Source organism: Pseudophryne corroboree, chromosome 7, assembly GCF_028390025.1.
Source record: "Pseudophryne corroboree isolate aPseCor3 chromosome 7, aPseCor3.hap2, whole genome shotgun sequence".
NCBI lineage: Eukaryota > Metazoa > Chordata > Amphibia > Anura > Myobatrachidae > Pseudophryne > Pseudophryne corroboree.
The window spans coordinates 436,502,114-436,519,897 of NC_086450.1; the positions used below are offsets into that span (position 1 = coordinate 436,502,114).

The window sequence follows — 17,784 nt, forward strand, 5'->3', positions numbered from 1 at the left end:
TGGTGTCTCTGGACATCAAGGATGCTTACCTCCATGTCCCAATTTGCCCTTCTCACCAAGGGTACCTCAGGTTTGTGGTACAGAACTGTCATTATCAGTTTCAGACGCTGCCGTTTGGATTGTCCACGGCACCCCGGGTCTTTACCAAGGTAATGGCCGAAATGATGATTCTTCTTCGAAGAAAAGGCGTCTTAATTATCCCTTACTTGGACGATCTCCTGATAAGGGCAAGGTCCAGAGAACAGTTAGAGGTCGGAGTAGCACTATCTCAAATAGTACTACGACAGCACGGTTGGATTCTAAATATTCCAAAATCGCAGCTGATTCCGACGACACGTCTGCTGTTCCTAGGGATGATTCTGGACACAGTACAGAAAAAGGTGTTTCTCCCGGAGGAGAAAGCCAGGGAGTTATCCGACCTAGTCAGGAACCTCCTAAGACCAGGCCAGGTGTCAGTGCATCAATGCACAAAGGTCCTGGGAAAGATGGTGGCTTCTTACGAAGCGATTCCATTCGGCAGATTCCACGCAAGAACTTTTCAGTGGGATCTGCTGGACAAATGGTCCGGATCGCATCTTCAAATGCATCAGCGGATAACCCTGTCTCCAAGGACAAGGGTGTCTCTCCTGTGGTGGTTACAGAGTGCTCATCTCCTAGAGGGCCGCAGATTCGGCATTCAGGATTGGGTCCTGGTGACCACGGATGCCAGCCTGAGAGGCTGGGGAGCAGTCACACAGGGAAGAAATTTCCAGGGCTTGTGGTCAAGCATGGAAACGTCACTTCACATAAATATCCTGGAACTAAGGGCCATTTACAATGCCCTAAGTCAGGCAAGGCCTCTGCTTCAGGGTCAGTCGGTGTTGATCCAGTCGGACAACATCACGGCAGTCGCCCACGTAAACAGACAGGGCGGCACAAGAAGCAGGAGGGCAATGACGGAAGTTGCAAGGATTCTTCGCTGGGCGGAAAATCATGTGATAGCACTGTCAGCAGTGTTCATTCCGGGAGTGGACAACTGGGAAGCAGACTTCCTCAGCAGACACGATCTCCACCCGGGGGAGTGGGGACTTCACCCAGAAGTCTTCCACATGATTGTGAACCGTTGGGAAAAACCAAAGGTGGACATGATGGCGTCCCGCCTCAACAAAAAACTGGACAGATATTGCGCCAGGTCAAGGGACCCTCAGGCAATAGCTGTGGACGCTCTGGTAACACCGTGGGTGTACCGATCAGTGTATGTGTTCCCTCCTCTACCTCTCATACCCAAGGTATTGAGAATCATAAGAAGGAGAGGAGTAAAGACTATACTCGTGGCTCCGGATTGGCCAAGAAGGACTTGGTACCCGGAACTTCAAGAGATGCTCACGGAAGACCCGTGGCCTCTACCTCTAAGAAAGGACCTGCTCCAGCAGGGACCATGTCTGTTTCAAGACTTACCGCGGCTGCGTTTGACGGCATGGCGGTTGAACGCCGGATCCTGAAGGAAAAAGGCATTCCGGATGAAGTCATCCCTACCCTGATCAAAGCCAGGAAGGATGTAACTGTGCAACATTATCACCGTATTTGGCGTAAATATGTTGCGTGGTGTGAGGCCAGGAAGGCCCCTACAGAGGAATTTCAACTGGGTCGTTTCCTGCATTTCCTGCAAACAGGACTGTCTATGGGCCTAAAATTAGGGTCCATTAAGGTTCAAATTTCGGCCCTGTCAATATTCTTCCAAAAAGAACTAGCTTCAGTTCCTGAAGTTCAGACGTTTGTCAAGGGGGTACTGCATATACAGCCTCCTTTTGTGCCTCCAGTGGCACCTTGGGATCTCAATGTAGTTTTGGGATTCCTAAAATCACATTGGTTTGAACTACTCACCACTGTGGACTTGAAATATCTCACATGGAAAGTGGTAATGATGTTAGCCCTGGCTTCAGCCAGGCGTGTATCAGAATTGGCGGCTTTATCCTATAAAAGCCCTTACCTAATTTTTCATACGGATAGGGCAGAATTGAGGACTCGGCCTCAATTTCTTCCTAAGGTGGTTTCAGCATTTCACTTGAACCAGCCTATTGTGGTGCCTGCGGCTACTAGGGACTTGGAGGATTCCAAGTTGCTAGACGTAGTCAGGGCCCTGAAAATATATGTTTCCAGGACGGCTGGAGTCAGAAAATCTAACTCGCTGTTTATCCTGTATGCACCCAACAAGCTGGGTGCTCCTGCTTCTAAGCAGACGATTGCTCGTTGGATTTGTAGTACAATTCAGCTTGCACATTCTGTGGCAGGCCTGCCACAGCCAAAATCTGTAAAAGCCCATTCCACACGGAAAGTGGGCTCATCTTGGGCGGCTGCCCGAGGGGTCTCGGCTTTACAACTTTGCCGAGCAGCTACTTGGTCAAGGGCAAACACGTTTGCTAAATTCTACAAATTTGATACCCTGGCTGAGGAGGACCTGGAGTTCTCTCATTCGGTGCTGCAGAGTCATCCGCACTCTCCCGCCCGTTTGGGAGCTTTGGTATAATCCCCATGGTCCTTACGGAGTCCCCAGCATCCACTTAGGACGTTAGAGAAAATAAGAATTTACTTACCGATAATTCTATTTCTCATAGTCCGTAGTGGATGCTGGGCGCCCATCCCAAGTGCGGATTGTCTGCAATACTTGTACATAGTTATTGTTACAAAAATCGGGTTATTATTGTTGTGAGCCATCTTTTCAGAGGCTCCTTTGTTATCATGCTGTTAACTGGGTTCAGATCACAAGTTGTACGGTGTGATTGGTGTGGCTGGTTTGAGTCTTACCCGGGATTCAAAATCCTTCCTTATTGTGTACGCTCGTCCGGGCACAGTATCCTAACTGAGGCTTGGAGGAGGGTCATAGGGGGAGGAGCCAGTGCACACCAGGTAGTCCTAAAGCTTTTTACTTTGTGCCCAGTCTCCTGCGGAGCCGCTATTCCCCATGGTCCTTACGGAGTCCCCAGCATCCACTACGGACTATGAGAAATAGAATTATCGGTAAGTAAATTCTTATTATCTATCTATCTATCTATCCGTAATGTGTAAAAAGGGGACGCTCTCTGCCGTAATGTGTAAAAAGGGGACACTGCCTGCCGTAATGTGTAAAAAGGGGACGCTGTCTGCCGTACTGTGTAAACAGGGGACGCTGTCTGCCATAATGTGTAAAAAGGGGGACGCTGTCTGCCGTACTGTGTTAACAGGGGACGCTGTCTGCCATAATGTGTAAAAAAGGGACGCTGTCTACCGTAATATGTAAAAAGGGGACACTGTCTGCCGTAATGTGTAAAAAGGGGGACTGGCTGCCGTACTGTGTAAAAAGGGGACGATGTCTGCCGTAATGTGTAAAATGGGGGACTGGCTACAGTAATGTGTTAAAAAGGGACGCTGTCTGCCATAATGTGTAAAAAGGGGGACGCTGTCTGCCGTAATGTGTAAAAAGGGGACGCTGTCTGCCGTAATGTGTAAAAAGGGGACTCTGTCTGCCGTAATGTGTAAAAAGGGGGACTGGCTGCAGTAATGTGTAAAAAGGGGACGCGGTCTGCCATAATGTGTAAAAAGGAGGACTGTCTGCTGTAATATGTAAAAAGAGAGACTGGCTGCCGTAATGTGTAAAAGGTGGACTATGTCTGCCATAATGTGTAAAAAGGGGACGCTGTCTGCCGTAATGTGTAAAAGGGTCTCTACCTGGTGTAGTGGTGCTACTGTGCGGAGTAATTTGAATAATAGAGATTACTGTGCATCGTAATATGAATTGGTATTATTTTGTGGCCACACCCCTTCCCCATGAAGCCACACCCCTATATATTTTGCCCGTGCCTACGGCGCGCACTGCCCCTGTTTTACGCAAGGGGGGCGCCAATGCCGTTTCTTGCACACAGCGCTAAAATGTCTAGTTATGTCACTGTGAGCCATCTCCTTAATGCGGAGGCCCTGTGTTACCAGGCTTTATCCTCTGGCAACTCACCAGTGATAGAAAGTCCCCTCCAAGTTAAAGATCTGTGGATGTAAATCAGATATTAAATGTCCTCTTTCTTCTATTCATTAAATCTCACCACAAGTGCAAGTGCCAGGAGAAGCTTCTCCTTTCGGTGACAAAGTGAATGTGTTTATCCTGCCACACACTCGGGCTGCTTGGTGGTTGCGGTATGAATCCGGTCAGCTGCTTCGGGCAGCACTATCATTTAATATTGTACCGCTTTTCATACCTATCCCCCACTGTCACCCACATAACACAGGAATCACGTTGATAACTGCACTTACGTGCCACAGTATTTAAGCCTAACTTGTAATGTCCATCGATGCAGATGCAGAACAACACTATGGGAGGTTAGGGCAACCCTGAGTGGTACGCTTTAGGGCTGGGGTAAAAGTTAGTAGAGCTATACCCCAAAATTAACATTAGATGTTTTCTCTTCACTATGGGGTAAATGTATCAAAGCTCAGAGAATGATGAAGCACCAACCAATTAGCTCCTATCATTTTTCAAACACAGCCTGTAAGATGACATTTAGGAGCTGATTGGTTGATGCTTTATCTGTCACAAAGATTTGATACCGCTACCCCCAAATCCATTTTATTCAGTTTGTTTGTGTTATTGCTGGTTTATATCTCAAGAAACAATACACATGAGCAGAGGCGGATTTAGACCTCATGGGGCCCTAGGCAAGACACCGATTTGGGGCCCCTTTCCTCTAACAATCCATAGCACTATATCCTGTCATCATCGCCTCTAGCTGTACATGCTGTTTATGTGCCTCCTTCCCTCGCATGTGCATGAGGCGGCAGCAGCAGCGCAGGTCCTACCTGTACTCCTGCAGTGGGGGGCAGATTCCGAAGCCTACTCTCAGGCAGGGAGTTAACCAATTGGGCTCATCTCCAGCAACCACCAGCAGCTCTCCCAGTAGCAGAGTTGTTGCTGGGAGAGCTCCTGCAGACCGTGGAGGCTGGAGATGAGCAGTCGTCCCCAAACAGCAGCATCAGCAGGGGCAGATCTATACATTTCTTTAAAGGGGACCTGGCAGTAGACATCCCCCGCTGTGAGAGGTTTGTGTTGCAGTTTCAGAGAGAGAAGGAAGCCAAAGGAGGCCAACGACAAAGGGGATTGAGAGACCGTGGACAGGTGCGAGGTGGTAGCTGGCGGTAGATGTTTAAGAGAATAGGAGAGACGGAGAGAGAGGAGAAAGGGGAAAGAGGCAAAGAGGATAAAGAAGCAAAGAATGGATAGAGAGAGGGGCAGTCTATAGCAGGACAAACCAGGAGGCTAGGTAGGGAGGGTCCAGACTTGCCCTTTCCCAAAATAGTCTTATATTATTTATAGGCAAAGTAGTATTTTCCACACGGCGCACAAAGCAGGTGTGTAGTACATACACCTACAGCCCTGGCCATACACAAGTCTGTAGGGAGGGTTTTGCAAAGGAGCAAAAAAAAAGTGTTACAGAACCAGTCACTTCTGCTTTTGCCCATCTGTGACCATCGAATGGGCTATGAGAGAGTGTTAATGCCTATATATTCTGGTTATGAAGGAAGTATAGTACACTTCTACTTTCCTGGGTGCATCAATGGGTTGTAATGTCCCTTGATACTATACTACAGTACCCGGTATTCCCAGAGGATCTCCCTTTCTGGTACTGACCACACCCAACGCTGCTTGGCTTACAAGATCAGATGAGATCGGGCATGTCCAGCGTGGTAGGACTGTAGATGGTTAAGGGAACATCTATTCGCGTACAGGGGTACCCAATTGGATGAGTGAGTGTTTGAGAAGATTTATTTAGAAATTCAAGGTAAGTATGAAGTATTGAAGAGTAAGGTAAATATTAGACCTGATGAATCAGGATTGGAAAGTGAAGTAAGTACTGCACTTCTGCTGTCCACTAGGAAACCACTGTTACTGTAACACGCATTGCAGAGGACAATCCTTTATTCGTGGATGAGAGAGTGCACAAAGGGAAGAAAGTGAGACAAAAGGAATTTGGTATCTCTGAATCTGTCAGACCTGTATATTTGATTGTTCCAGGCAATAAGGCCAAATCCACCGACAGATTCCAAGAAAGGAGAAAAGACAGAGAATAAAGGCAAAAAATAATAATAATAATAGTAATAATACTGGATGATATTAGATATAAATCCACACATAAGTGCTCATTATTCAATGTAGATGTATTCTTACACAGGTTTCTCATAAAGCCACAAGTCTGTGCCAGTGACTGGCAGGCTACACAACAGCTCTCCTTCATATTTTAACACGTCTGTAATGTGTGTGTGTGTGTGTGTGTGTGTGTGTGTGTGTGTGTGTGTGTGTGTGTGGAGGGGGAGTATCCCCAGTATTTGTGTAACAGCCTATACAGTGGGTGACCCTGCATTAGAAGTGTGTGGATGGGCACAACAGCAGAATGACGCAGAAATAACTCTGACATCCCGGCCAGTATAGGGGACGCAACGTCCGATGACTGTTCTCTACACTCTCACATACAGCAGGCAGGGTGTTATGCAGGGCGGTGGACACAGAAAGTTGAGCAGATGCATCACAAATGATTTCCCCATCACAGTTCAGGGACAAATCATAGGGAAGTGTGGAGGCGGCAGGTCACACTGGAGAAGGGGGAGGTGCTGGAGCTGCTGGGACTTGAGGCTGCACTCTCTCTCCCCAGCTGGAGGAGAGAACCAGACAGCTGTACTATTGTGAGACTTGTCACATAGAATTTGATAGCAGATAAGAACCACTTGGCCCATCTAGTCTGCCCATGTACACGCATGCACGAGGGTTAATTTTAGTTGTGAGCCAATTAACCTACCAGTATATTTTTGGGCTGTCGGAGGAAACCGGATCACCTGCTGGAATCCCAAGCCAGCAAGGGGAGAATATACAAACTCCACACACTTAGGGCCATGGTGGTAATAGAACCCATAACCTTGGTGCTGTGAGGCAGTAATGCTAACCATTATAGGAGTATATATAAGAACATGTAGGAGATTATATATGGAAGTACTTGTGTGGGTTTCCTCCGGGTTCTCTGGTTTCCACCCACAATCCAAAAATATACTGATAGGTTAATTGGATCCCAACAAAAATTAACCCTAGCGTGAATGTGTGTGCGTGTACATGTAGTAGGGAATATAGAGTGTAAGCTCCACTGGATCAGGGACTGATGTGAATGGCCAAATGTTCTCTGTAAAGCGCTGTGAAATATGTGTGCGCTATATAAATAACTGGTAATAATAATAATAATAATAATTAAAAAAATAATAATAATTTGTCATGTACATCACACCTTGAGAAAAATGCTTGTCTAGCATTGAAACGTTGGACTATGTGATGTGCTGTATGATCTAATACACTTTCTTGTGATTTATATTGACTTTTTTTCAGCCTATTATCCATTATTACTGAGGGCACCAAGCAAGTTGCACGTACTAAGTGAAGTGCCAGTTCATCAATTGCTTATATATATATATATATATATATATATATATATATATATATCTGTATATATACACTACATCTCTGGAATTTACTTAATCCGGTGCCCCCACACAGTGTCGGACTGGGGCATGACGGGCCCACCGGGGGGGAGCTCTTGTAGGGGCATATGCTTCTGGGTGTGGCCAGGCTCCACTGGGGTGTGGCCAGCCACCACAGAAGTTTGGCTAACCATTATAGAGTACATGTTCTGTTCCCTTTGGTAAATATATAATAAACCAAATTCTTGTGAGGTATAATGTAACATATGTATAATGCATAATTCAAGTGCACTAGGATAGAGTCTGGAACCTGATCCCTAGAAGAGAAGGAGGGCCCACAGGCAGTGGGGCCCACCGGTGGTTTCCCGTGTTCCTCTGTGGGCCAGTCCGACCCTGCCCCCACAAGAAGTTCTAATACATTGCTGGAAGGTGCGGTGCTTAGAATCTCTTCAATAATGACACACACAGCAGCACCATCATATAATCAATATTTCAATCTGGTAAAGATTGTCATCAGGTATGGTATCCTGATGACAATCTATGAATATATATATATATCGAGGTCCCTCCTCATGGGCACGATGATGTGACCGTCACAAGGACTAGAAGGATGTACTTACCCACAGTCAGGCTACACTTACCCACAGAGATGGAGTACAGTGCGACTGGCCGGCACACTGGGGAGTAACTCCTCCGTTCCTCCACCTCATCGGCGGGTTTGGCTGAGGGAAAGACGGAGAAAGTGCGCTAGGTGAAAAATGACCGGCTCCCCCGGCAAGATGTGGAACGTTGTACAGATCAGTCCACTGCCGCCCTTAGTGCTGCTTCTCCTCAGTCCCGGGAGCATTATGGCCAGCTTCAAAAGGTGGGTACACACTGGCCGATATCGCGGGTCCGTCGGCCAGTGTGTACGGGCGATATGGGCCAGATGCATCATCACTTGGAAAGTGATAAAATGGAGAGTGAAAAAGTGCCAGCCAATCAGCTTCTAACTGCCATTTTTTAAACACAGTCTGTGACATGGCAGTTAGGACCTGATTGGCTGGCTCTTTTTCTTTCTCCATTTTATCACTGATGCATCTAGCCCTATGTCTGTGAACTCCATCGTTCACAGACGTATCGCGCCGGCCCCGCAGCACAGCCAACAGCCAATATATGTACCGATATATTGGTGCATCGCTGTGTGTGTACGGGCGACCAGTACACATGCTGCAGCGGCCGGCGGTGATTGACAGCTGAACTGGGAGGGCATGTGTAGACGCCCGCCCAGTTCATGACGTCACTCCCCGAGGGATCGGGCAGTGTGTATGCACAGCACACTGCCCCGATCCTTCCATAGATATATCTGCAGATCAATTGATCTGCAGATATATCTATCAGTGTGTGCCCACCTGTAGTCACACAGCAGACGGAACTCAGGAAGTGCGTGCTATGACGTGATATGCCGTGAGCTGCAGCCTCAGCTTCGCTGCAGAGGGGAACACTGTTCCCTCTCAGCAGCAGCTGACCCGGGCCAGGCCTCTGCTTTCTGTGGGCCCCCTGAGACCTGCCGGGCCCTAAGCGCCTGCCTGTGTTGCCTAGCGGTAAATCCGCTTCTGCACACGAGGCACTTGTTAGACCCAAAAAGTTTAGAATTTTTTTGAATCTACCGCAGTGCAATTCACATTTATGGCCTTGGAACTATCTGACTTTGGATGATAACTCAATTCTTTCTATACAGATGTGTCCTCAATATACCATGCAGCACAAGATGCCTGGCGTGAGTGGGTTGTCAGGTTCCGTGCAATTCTGCTAATGTTGGGCATCTTTATTTTACAAAACTGCATCCTAGTCGCAATGCACTGTGACTAGGATGGACGAGGAGACTGTGTTGATTAATTTGATATATGACACATGTATGATATATGTGTATACGGAGCAAAACAGAACGTTTATTGTATTGTAGCACTTCCTATCCTGATTCAGAGACTCAGTCACACACATATGCATCCTAGTCACATTACATTGTGACTAAGATGCATTTTCTACAAAGACTGCAGCAAAGATATTTGAGGACATATCTTTACCTACTGCCTCCCGTGTTACCTGCTGCATCATTCTACCAGATGCAAATCCATGCTGATCTTTATTAATCAATTCTATAAGTATAGCCCAAAGGCTATTTACTGTAACCTTAGCCTATATCTTCATATCACATTTCATTAAGCAGATGGGTCTATAATTATCAGTCTGGCTCAGCTAGGCCTTCTGCTGTCATGAGTTTATCTCAGCGGTGGCCACCGACATCTTCAGGAGATTAACATAACAGACCTCACTCCCAGCAATCTTATCCATTTTTTATCTCATAGATTAGAGAATCCTTCCTCTGGGTTCTTTCCATTTTGAAGGGTTTTAATTACATTTAGTATTTTGTCATCTTCACGTCAAATTCTGACACATTTAATTCATTTAAATGGGAGTCTACTGAATGTGGAATGTGAATTTCTGTATAAAATGAATGGTAAAAATAAGCCTCCAACTTGAGACAGAAACGTCAGTTCCATCAGCCTCTTGGCATCACCGGACTTGAGGACTGTCCTACTTGTATAATTGTGGGAGAGATTCATCAAAGCTTGGTAAAAGATAAAGTAGAGAGTGATAAAGTACCAACCAGCTCAGCTTCTAACTCTCTTATTTTTTTCTATAATTATATTAAAAGAGAACGCCACTTAAAATGGTATTGCACCCCTGATAATAACACAATTTGGAATTGATATTATTCATGTTTCTGATACCTTCTGCCAAGAAACAAACATATATTAAAGTCAGAATTACACATCAGCTTGCGGAGACATCAGCCAGCCACTTGCTAGTGGAGGTCCCTTCGCTATTTATCAACTGGGCCGGCAGCCATCTATGTGCTGCGGAACAACTGCTAGGGTTAGGGGGCAGAGACCAATTACTGTGCGACACACATAAATAATAACCTGGAGATATTATTATTATTATTATTATTATTATTATTATTATTAAATGGACATGTCCTTTACAGGTTGTTGTCCTTTTTCTCCTTCTCAATTATTATTTTTGTTTTATGGGAAAAATAAACCCAAAGGCACTTTTATCCACATAAAATAATGTTTATGGCATTAAGAATGGTCGGAGATAAAACAACCTGTAGCTACTGGTGTATTTATAATGGGTGCAGTTGTGCGGTGCACGCGGGCCCCCGGGGTACAGGGGGCCCACGAACGATGCACACCCTGCACCTATTATTTTGAATACTTACCCTCTGGAGTTCCACGGCGCAGCAGCAGCAGCGCTGCAGCACCATTTTCCCAGTGTTTCGTGCATGTGCAGCAGGAAAATCACTGGGAAAATGGCCACCGCGCCATTTTCCCGGAGATCTGCACATGCACTCTAGACACTGGGACAGCGCTAGGGTCCCCTAGGGTCCCTAGTGCCCAGAGCAATAGCGCTAGAGAGGAGGGGGCCCAGTCGAAGCCTGCACACAGGCCTCCTCCTCTCTAGATAAGCCCCTGCCTGTAGCCAAGTGATCAGATGTTCAGAATATTCACAACCTTCCATATCCCTGCATGTGACTGTGAGCCTGATTCAGACATGTACGTTAACGCAAATCTCCGATGGTTTGAGATCTGTGCATGCACCATACTTGGCTACTCTCCCGGAATGGCCGGGAGGCTCCCGAAAATCGGGTGACCCTCCCGGCCCCACGGAAGAGCAGGCAAGTCTCCCGGTTTTTCAGTACCCCCCTGCCCGGCCGCCCACTTTGAGAGTAAAGTGGTCGGTCCGGACAGTAGATGACGCGATTCTTGTTGAATCGCGTCATCATAGTCACGCCCCCTGCTGTAAAATGCTGGTTATAGCAGCATTACAGAGCGGGGGCGTGGCTTAAGCAGTGTCCCGCTGTAACCCCGCCCTCGTTCTGCCTCTGCCCCTCCTCCGCCACACCCCGTTACGCCTCCTCCTCTCATCATTGTTCAGCCCAGCCCCTCCACTGAGCCGTCCTGGCAGCTCTGTCCCGGAGAGAGCTGCCAAAAAGTAGGCAAGTATGGCATGCACATGATCTGTATTGTAAGTGAAAATCTGTGCCTGTGACGATGTCCGCAGTGCCCCATATTCCACAGCACATTTGGGGGGTGGGGAAGGGGCGATGACAACTAGTGTTACAGAAAATTAGGCCTGGCCGGCCTGGTTTTCTGGGCGTGCCGAGGCCAGTGGCTGCGTCCTTGGGTGCAGCTCTACTGGTTCCAGCAGTGTGAAAACACTGGCATCCTGAGGGTTAATCATATGACCGATGATTATGCAGATGATCCGATGCTGTGTTGTCAGATGCAGAAACATACAGTATAACAAAAGCATGTAGTGGTCTGATTTTACACATTTCTCTAGCATCCATAAGGGATATTGGTAGAATCTAGTACGTTAGGGTATATATGGGTCCAAAGGAGCCAGGGCACTTTAGATTTCTTCAACTGGGTGTGCTGGCTCCTCCCCTCTATGGCTCCTCCCACAGGTCAGTTCAGAAAAAAGTGCCCTCAGGGGAGGATGCACACTCTGCAAGCTCCAGAGTTTTTCTTCAATTTCTTTTTAAAAGTTTTATTTCTTTCGGTATGCTGTTTGGGCAACAGCATACCTGCACCGTGGGAGTTGGGGGGGGGGGGGGGGGGGGGTCACCGGCCTCTTGAGGTGCAGAGCTGCATTCCCAGGGGCTGTTAATTCAGCGGGGCATGGCGCCTTGGCTGCCGCAGCAGGCCGCACACCCCTATCACTGCCTGAAGGTAAGGGGGGTCCCCCGGTTTTACTGTGCTGCTGAAAGCGTGGGTGTGGCGTATGGCGTGTGGCGTGTGGGTCCCTCCTGGGAGAGGGGACCTGCTATAGTCCCTGCGTGAGACTGGCTAAATATAGTAAACCAAGCATTTATGTGAGGTTGTACATATTGGGAACATGGCCAGTATAAATATACAGAAGTAGCTCTGGCGCCATGGTGGGGGGCAGAGCTACACGAGAGCGGGATCAGCGACATTTTGGCGCCTTCCTCTGCATAGCAGTAGCTGCAGCCTCCACAGCTCCTCCAAACAGTCCCTGGATCGCTGGTACCGGGTGTAGAGGGGGGGAGCCGCTAGACTAGTACACAATAACATCCCTCTGAGGGATTTTATCATATTACAGTCTCACTGTGTTTACACATAAAACGCTGACAGCCTCACTGGGGCTGTGCAGCGCTGGGTGCATTAGGGTCCTCTCTCCTGTGTCTCCACTCACATGCACTAGGGCAGGCTTGCAATATATCAATATCAGGCTGTGTTGTATGTGTATTATACCTGTTTTTCTGATTCGCAATGGTAAAACAGAAGTCATGCAGTGTATGTAAGGCTAGATTCTCTCCTAGTTCATCTGGCTCAATACAATGTGAGCAGTGTAGTCAGCCATCTCAGAATACTATAAGAAAAAAGTTACTCCCAGCGCTTGCTCAATATAACACATACGGCTTGGAAATTGTAAAATACATTTTATTTTACAATTCCCAAGCCGTGTGTGTTATATTGAGCAAGCGCTGGGAGTAACTTTTTTCTTATAGTATTATATCTAAGGTCTGTGGCAACCTTATTCCTCTCCATAGCAGCTACCCCATATAAACCACCAGGTGAAAGCGCAGTCCTCAAAAAACCTTTATTACCGTATTAGCCATCTCAGAATGCTGATTTAAATGTGGGGGAGAGTCCAGAGCCCTCCTTGCTGGGGGCTATCAAAAATATGATGTCTGATATGTCATCTCATCTCACTGCAAATGCAAATAAGACTCAGGAACTGCAACAAGCAGTGGCTAGCCTTACTGCTAAACATCCCCCCTGTCTGCTACAGGTGCACAAAAACGTGATCTACCTGCACTCCTATCAGATACTGATGATGATATACAGGATGATGGGGATGATGTGGACCCCATAAGTGGGGATTACACCCATACCCAGGGTATTGAACCCCTCATATTGGCTATTATGGATGTGTTAAAGCTCCCCCTGGAGGATGCTACTACTCAGCAGTCATTTTTCCTCCCACAGGACAAACTGACAGTCATATTTCCTGATTCCAAGGAATTGGATGACTTATTTAAAATAGCCTAGAAAAATCCAGATAAGAAATATCAGGAGTCAAAACGGTTTTTGCATACATTCCCCTTTGCCCCTGAAGGCAGAAATTCTGGGAGGAGTCTCCAGCAGTAGACGTCTCAGTCTCTCGCCTTTCTAATAAGGTGGTACTCCCTGCTCCGGGCTCCTTTACGGTAAAGAACCTGGCAGATAGGAAACTTGAAACCACTCTGAAATCTATTTACATTGCTGCAGGTGTTGCTCAAAGGCCGGTCATTGCAGGTTGCTGGATGACACATGCAATTCATTCCTGGGCTAAACAAATTAAGGAAGGTCTTTCGGTTGATATGACCTTAGTTAATACTGTTACTTTCCTGAATCACATTCAGGACACGGCAAGAGTCCTCTGTGACTCCCTTAAATAGATTGGCAATATTAATGCTAGGACCACGGCTATGGCTGTGTCTGCGCGCAGAGCCATATGGTTGCGTCAGTGGATTGCTGATGCTGACTCCAAACGTAATGTGGAATCTCTTCCCTTCATAGGTGAATGGCTCTTTGGAGGTGAATTGGACACATGGATTTCCAAAGCTACTGCTGGACAATCCACGTTTCTCCCTTCGGGAGCTCCGCCTGCTAGACGTACCTACCCGGGACCATCTACTCAGTCCTTTCGGTCCTCCAGATTTTGATCTAGGGCCAGAGGGGCCTCCAAGGCAGCTAGAGGCTCCAGAGGTAAACCTAAGAAACCAGCCATTGCCGGATCTCAGGACCAGAACACCAGCTCTGCTTCCGTAAAGACTTCAGCATGACGGTACCCACCCACCCCGAGGGGATCTCGGGGTGGGAGGTCGGTTAGATCACTACAGCCACATCTGGCACGGTTCCTGCCAAGATGCTTGGGTCAAGGACCTTATCTCTCAGGGTTACAAGCTGGAGTTCAACAGTACTCCCCCCCAACGATTTTTCAAATCCAGCTTACCAGCTTTAGAAAATATGCATGGTATGCTACTGCTGGCCATCAACAAGTTAGTCCAGTCCCAGGTCATTGTTCTAGTACTCCTACTGCAACGAGGACAGGGTTACTACTCCAGTCTGTTTGTAGTACCAAAACCAGACTGGTCTGAGAGACCTCTTCTGAATCTGAAGTCCTTGAATCCTTACCTGAAGGATTTAAAATTCAAGATGGAATCTTTGAGAGCGGTGATTGCAGGCCTGAAACAACAGGAATTCCTTGTGTCCCTGGATATCAAGGACGCTTACCTACATATCCCAATTTGGCCTCCTCATCAGGCCTATCTGAAGTTTGCCCTGCTGAACAATCACTACCAGTTTCAGGCGCTACCCTTCGGCCTGTCTACAGCTCCGAAGGTGTTCACGAAGGTGATGACGGAAATTATGTTTCAACTCAGGGTCCAGGGGGTTAATGTTATTCCATACCTGGACAATCTCCTGATAAGAGCGAGCTCCAGGGAGCTTCTATTGCTCCATATAGATTGCACTATCCAACTTCTGTCACACCACGGGTGGATCCTCAATCTGCAGAAGTCCCACCTGGAACCGTCTCAGCGGCTCCTGTTTCTAGGGATGCTACTGGATACTATAGCACAGAAAGTGTTCCTCCCAGAGGACAAAGTAAGAGCACTTCAAGAAATGAGTCGCATGGTGCTCCGACCTGCTCGAGTCTCCATTCATCTTTGCATAAAATTGTTGGGAAAGATGGTGGCCTCGTATGAGGCGATTCAATTCGGAAGGTTTCATGCCAGACCGTTCCAATTGGACAAACTGAACAAGTGGCCCAGTTCCCATCTTCAGATGCACCAGAGGTTTCAGCTGTCACCTCAGGCCAGAATCTCTCTCCTGTGGTGGCTACAGTCTTCCAACCTGCTGGAAGGTTAACGCTTTGGGATTCAGGATTGGATCCTCCTCATGACAGATGTAAGTCTGAGAGGATGGGGAGCTGTCGCCCAGGGGGCGCAGTTCCAGGGCAGGTGGTCTGCCCAAGAGGCCCTTCTTCCGATCAACATTCTGCAACTTCGGGCTACCTACAATGCTCTGATTCAGGCATCCCCTCTACTCCGGGATCAGGCGCAGTTGGACAACGCCACGGCGACAAGGAGGGACAAAAAGCAAGGCCTGCATGCAAGAAGTGTCAAGAATACTCCTCTGGGCAGAAAGAAATGAAGAGCACTGTCCGCAATCTTCATTCTGGGGGTGGACAACTGGGAAGGACTTCCTAAGTCGCCACGGCCTCAATCCGGGGGAGTGGGGACTACACCCTCAGGTGTTTCAGCAAATCATCGACAGGTGGGGATGCCCACAGATCGACTTGATGGCCTCTTGTCTCAACAAGAAGCTTCGCTGCTATTGCTCATGAACCAGGGACCCACAGGCGAGCGCAGTGGATGCGCTGACATCGCCTTGGCCTTACCAGCTGGTCTACCTGTTTCTTCCGATTCCGCTGATCCCAAGGGTGCTCAAGCGAATCAGACATCAAAGAGTGGAAGCGATCTTGATTGCCCCCCCGATTGGCCCCGAAGAACTGGTACGCGGCTCTTCTGGACATGTCCGTAGAGGACCCTTGGCCACTACCGCTAAGAAGGGATCTTCTTCAACAAGGATCATTCATCTACCCGGACTTACGGCGGCTTCGTTTGACGGCATGGAAGTTGAGTGGAACATCCTAGCTCACAATGGGCTTTCCAATAAGGTAATTGCCACTATGGTGCAAGCCAGAAAACATGTGACGTCAAAACACTATCATCTGGCATACCCAGACCTGGCCAGGCTGGCTTTGACGGCGTGGCTCTCGAAGCTTCACTCCTCAGGGCAAAAGGATTTTCTGAGGCGTTCATCCAAACTATGTTAAATGCCCGCAAACCAGCATCTGCCCGGATTTATTACAGGTTCTGGAATTCTTATTTCACATGGTGTGCTGATAAGATCTATGATGTTCACAGATTCAGGACATCCAGAATCCTGGCTTTCCTGCAACAAGGCCTGGACTTAGGCCTTTGTCTGGCCTCCCTCAAGGTTCACATATCTGCCTTGTCGGTGTGTGAGAAAAATTGCATCTATACCTGACGTTCATACATTCACTCAGGGTGTATTGCGGATACAACCTCCCTATGTCCCTCCTGTGGCTCCATGGGATTTGTCTGTTGTCCTGAATGCCCTGCAAGAGTCTCCATTTGAACCTTTTGAGTCAGTGGACCTTAAATGGCTTACGGCTAAGGTCCTGTTCTTACTGGCTATTGCCTCTGCCAGAAGGGTGTCGGACCTAGGCGCTTTGTCCTGTCGTCCACACTTTCTGATATTTCATCATGACCGAGCAGTTCTTCGAACTCGCCCTGGTTATTTGCCTAAGGTGGTGTCATCTTTTCACCTTAAACAAGAGATTGTGGTTACAGCCTTCATCTCTTCTGAATTGTCCTCCAAAGAACAGTCTTTGGATGTGGTATGGGCTCTCCGCATATATGTGAGGACAACTGCCTCTCTTAGGAGGTCAAATACCCTTTTTGTACTGTTTGGTTTCCACAAACGTGGCTGGCCTGCGAATAAGCAAACCTTGGCCAGATGGATTAGAATGGTGATTGCACAAGCCTATGCGCAGGCTGGACTCCCAGCTCCTGCTACTATCAAGGCCCATTCTACTCGATCTTTTGGACCTTCTAGGGCGGCCCGCCGGGGCGCGTTCTATGTGACTAACATCTGCCTTCTCTTTCTCCTGCTTCTGCATTGGACTGGTTAACTAAAACTGAGCTCACAGTGCCTGGAGGCGGGGTTATAGAGGAGGCCCCAATGCATCCTGGGACAGCTAAAGCTTTGGTGCCTGGATCAAGATCCATCTCTACACCCCCGATGTATTCCCTGTGGAACACAGTGTACCTCGCAGAAAGAGATTTAACAATGGTAAGTCTGTCATAAATCTATTATATACATATACTGCATATGTAATCACACTGTTTATAGGAGATATTGGATTTTCTCACAGAATGCTGGGGCCACATGGAGCACATTTATCTCAATTATTACTGTCTCAGCAATCATGGTGTGCAATAATAAGTTATTTATTCCCTGTAATAACAAGGGATGAGCAGGTTCGGGTCCCCGAGAACCGGGGAACCGAACACCCCCCCCACCCCACCCCCACGAACTTCACATCACTAGCCCAGATCCCTGTTTTCCCGCCAGACTTTGAAACCAGAACAAGGCAAAACGTCATCATCCCGCT

The 17,784-nt window shown here is 47.7% G+C and overlaps 1 pseudogene; it reads right to left on the reverse strand.

Moving 5' to 3' along the window:
• Positions 1-5,583: 5,583 nt before the first annotated feature.
• Positions 5,584-5,702, reverse strand: LOC134946362 (5S ribosomal RNA; annotated as a pseudogene).
• Positions 5,703-17,784: the final 12,082 nt, after the last annotated feature.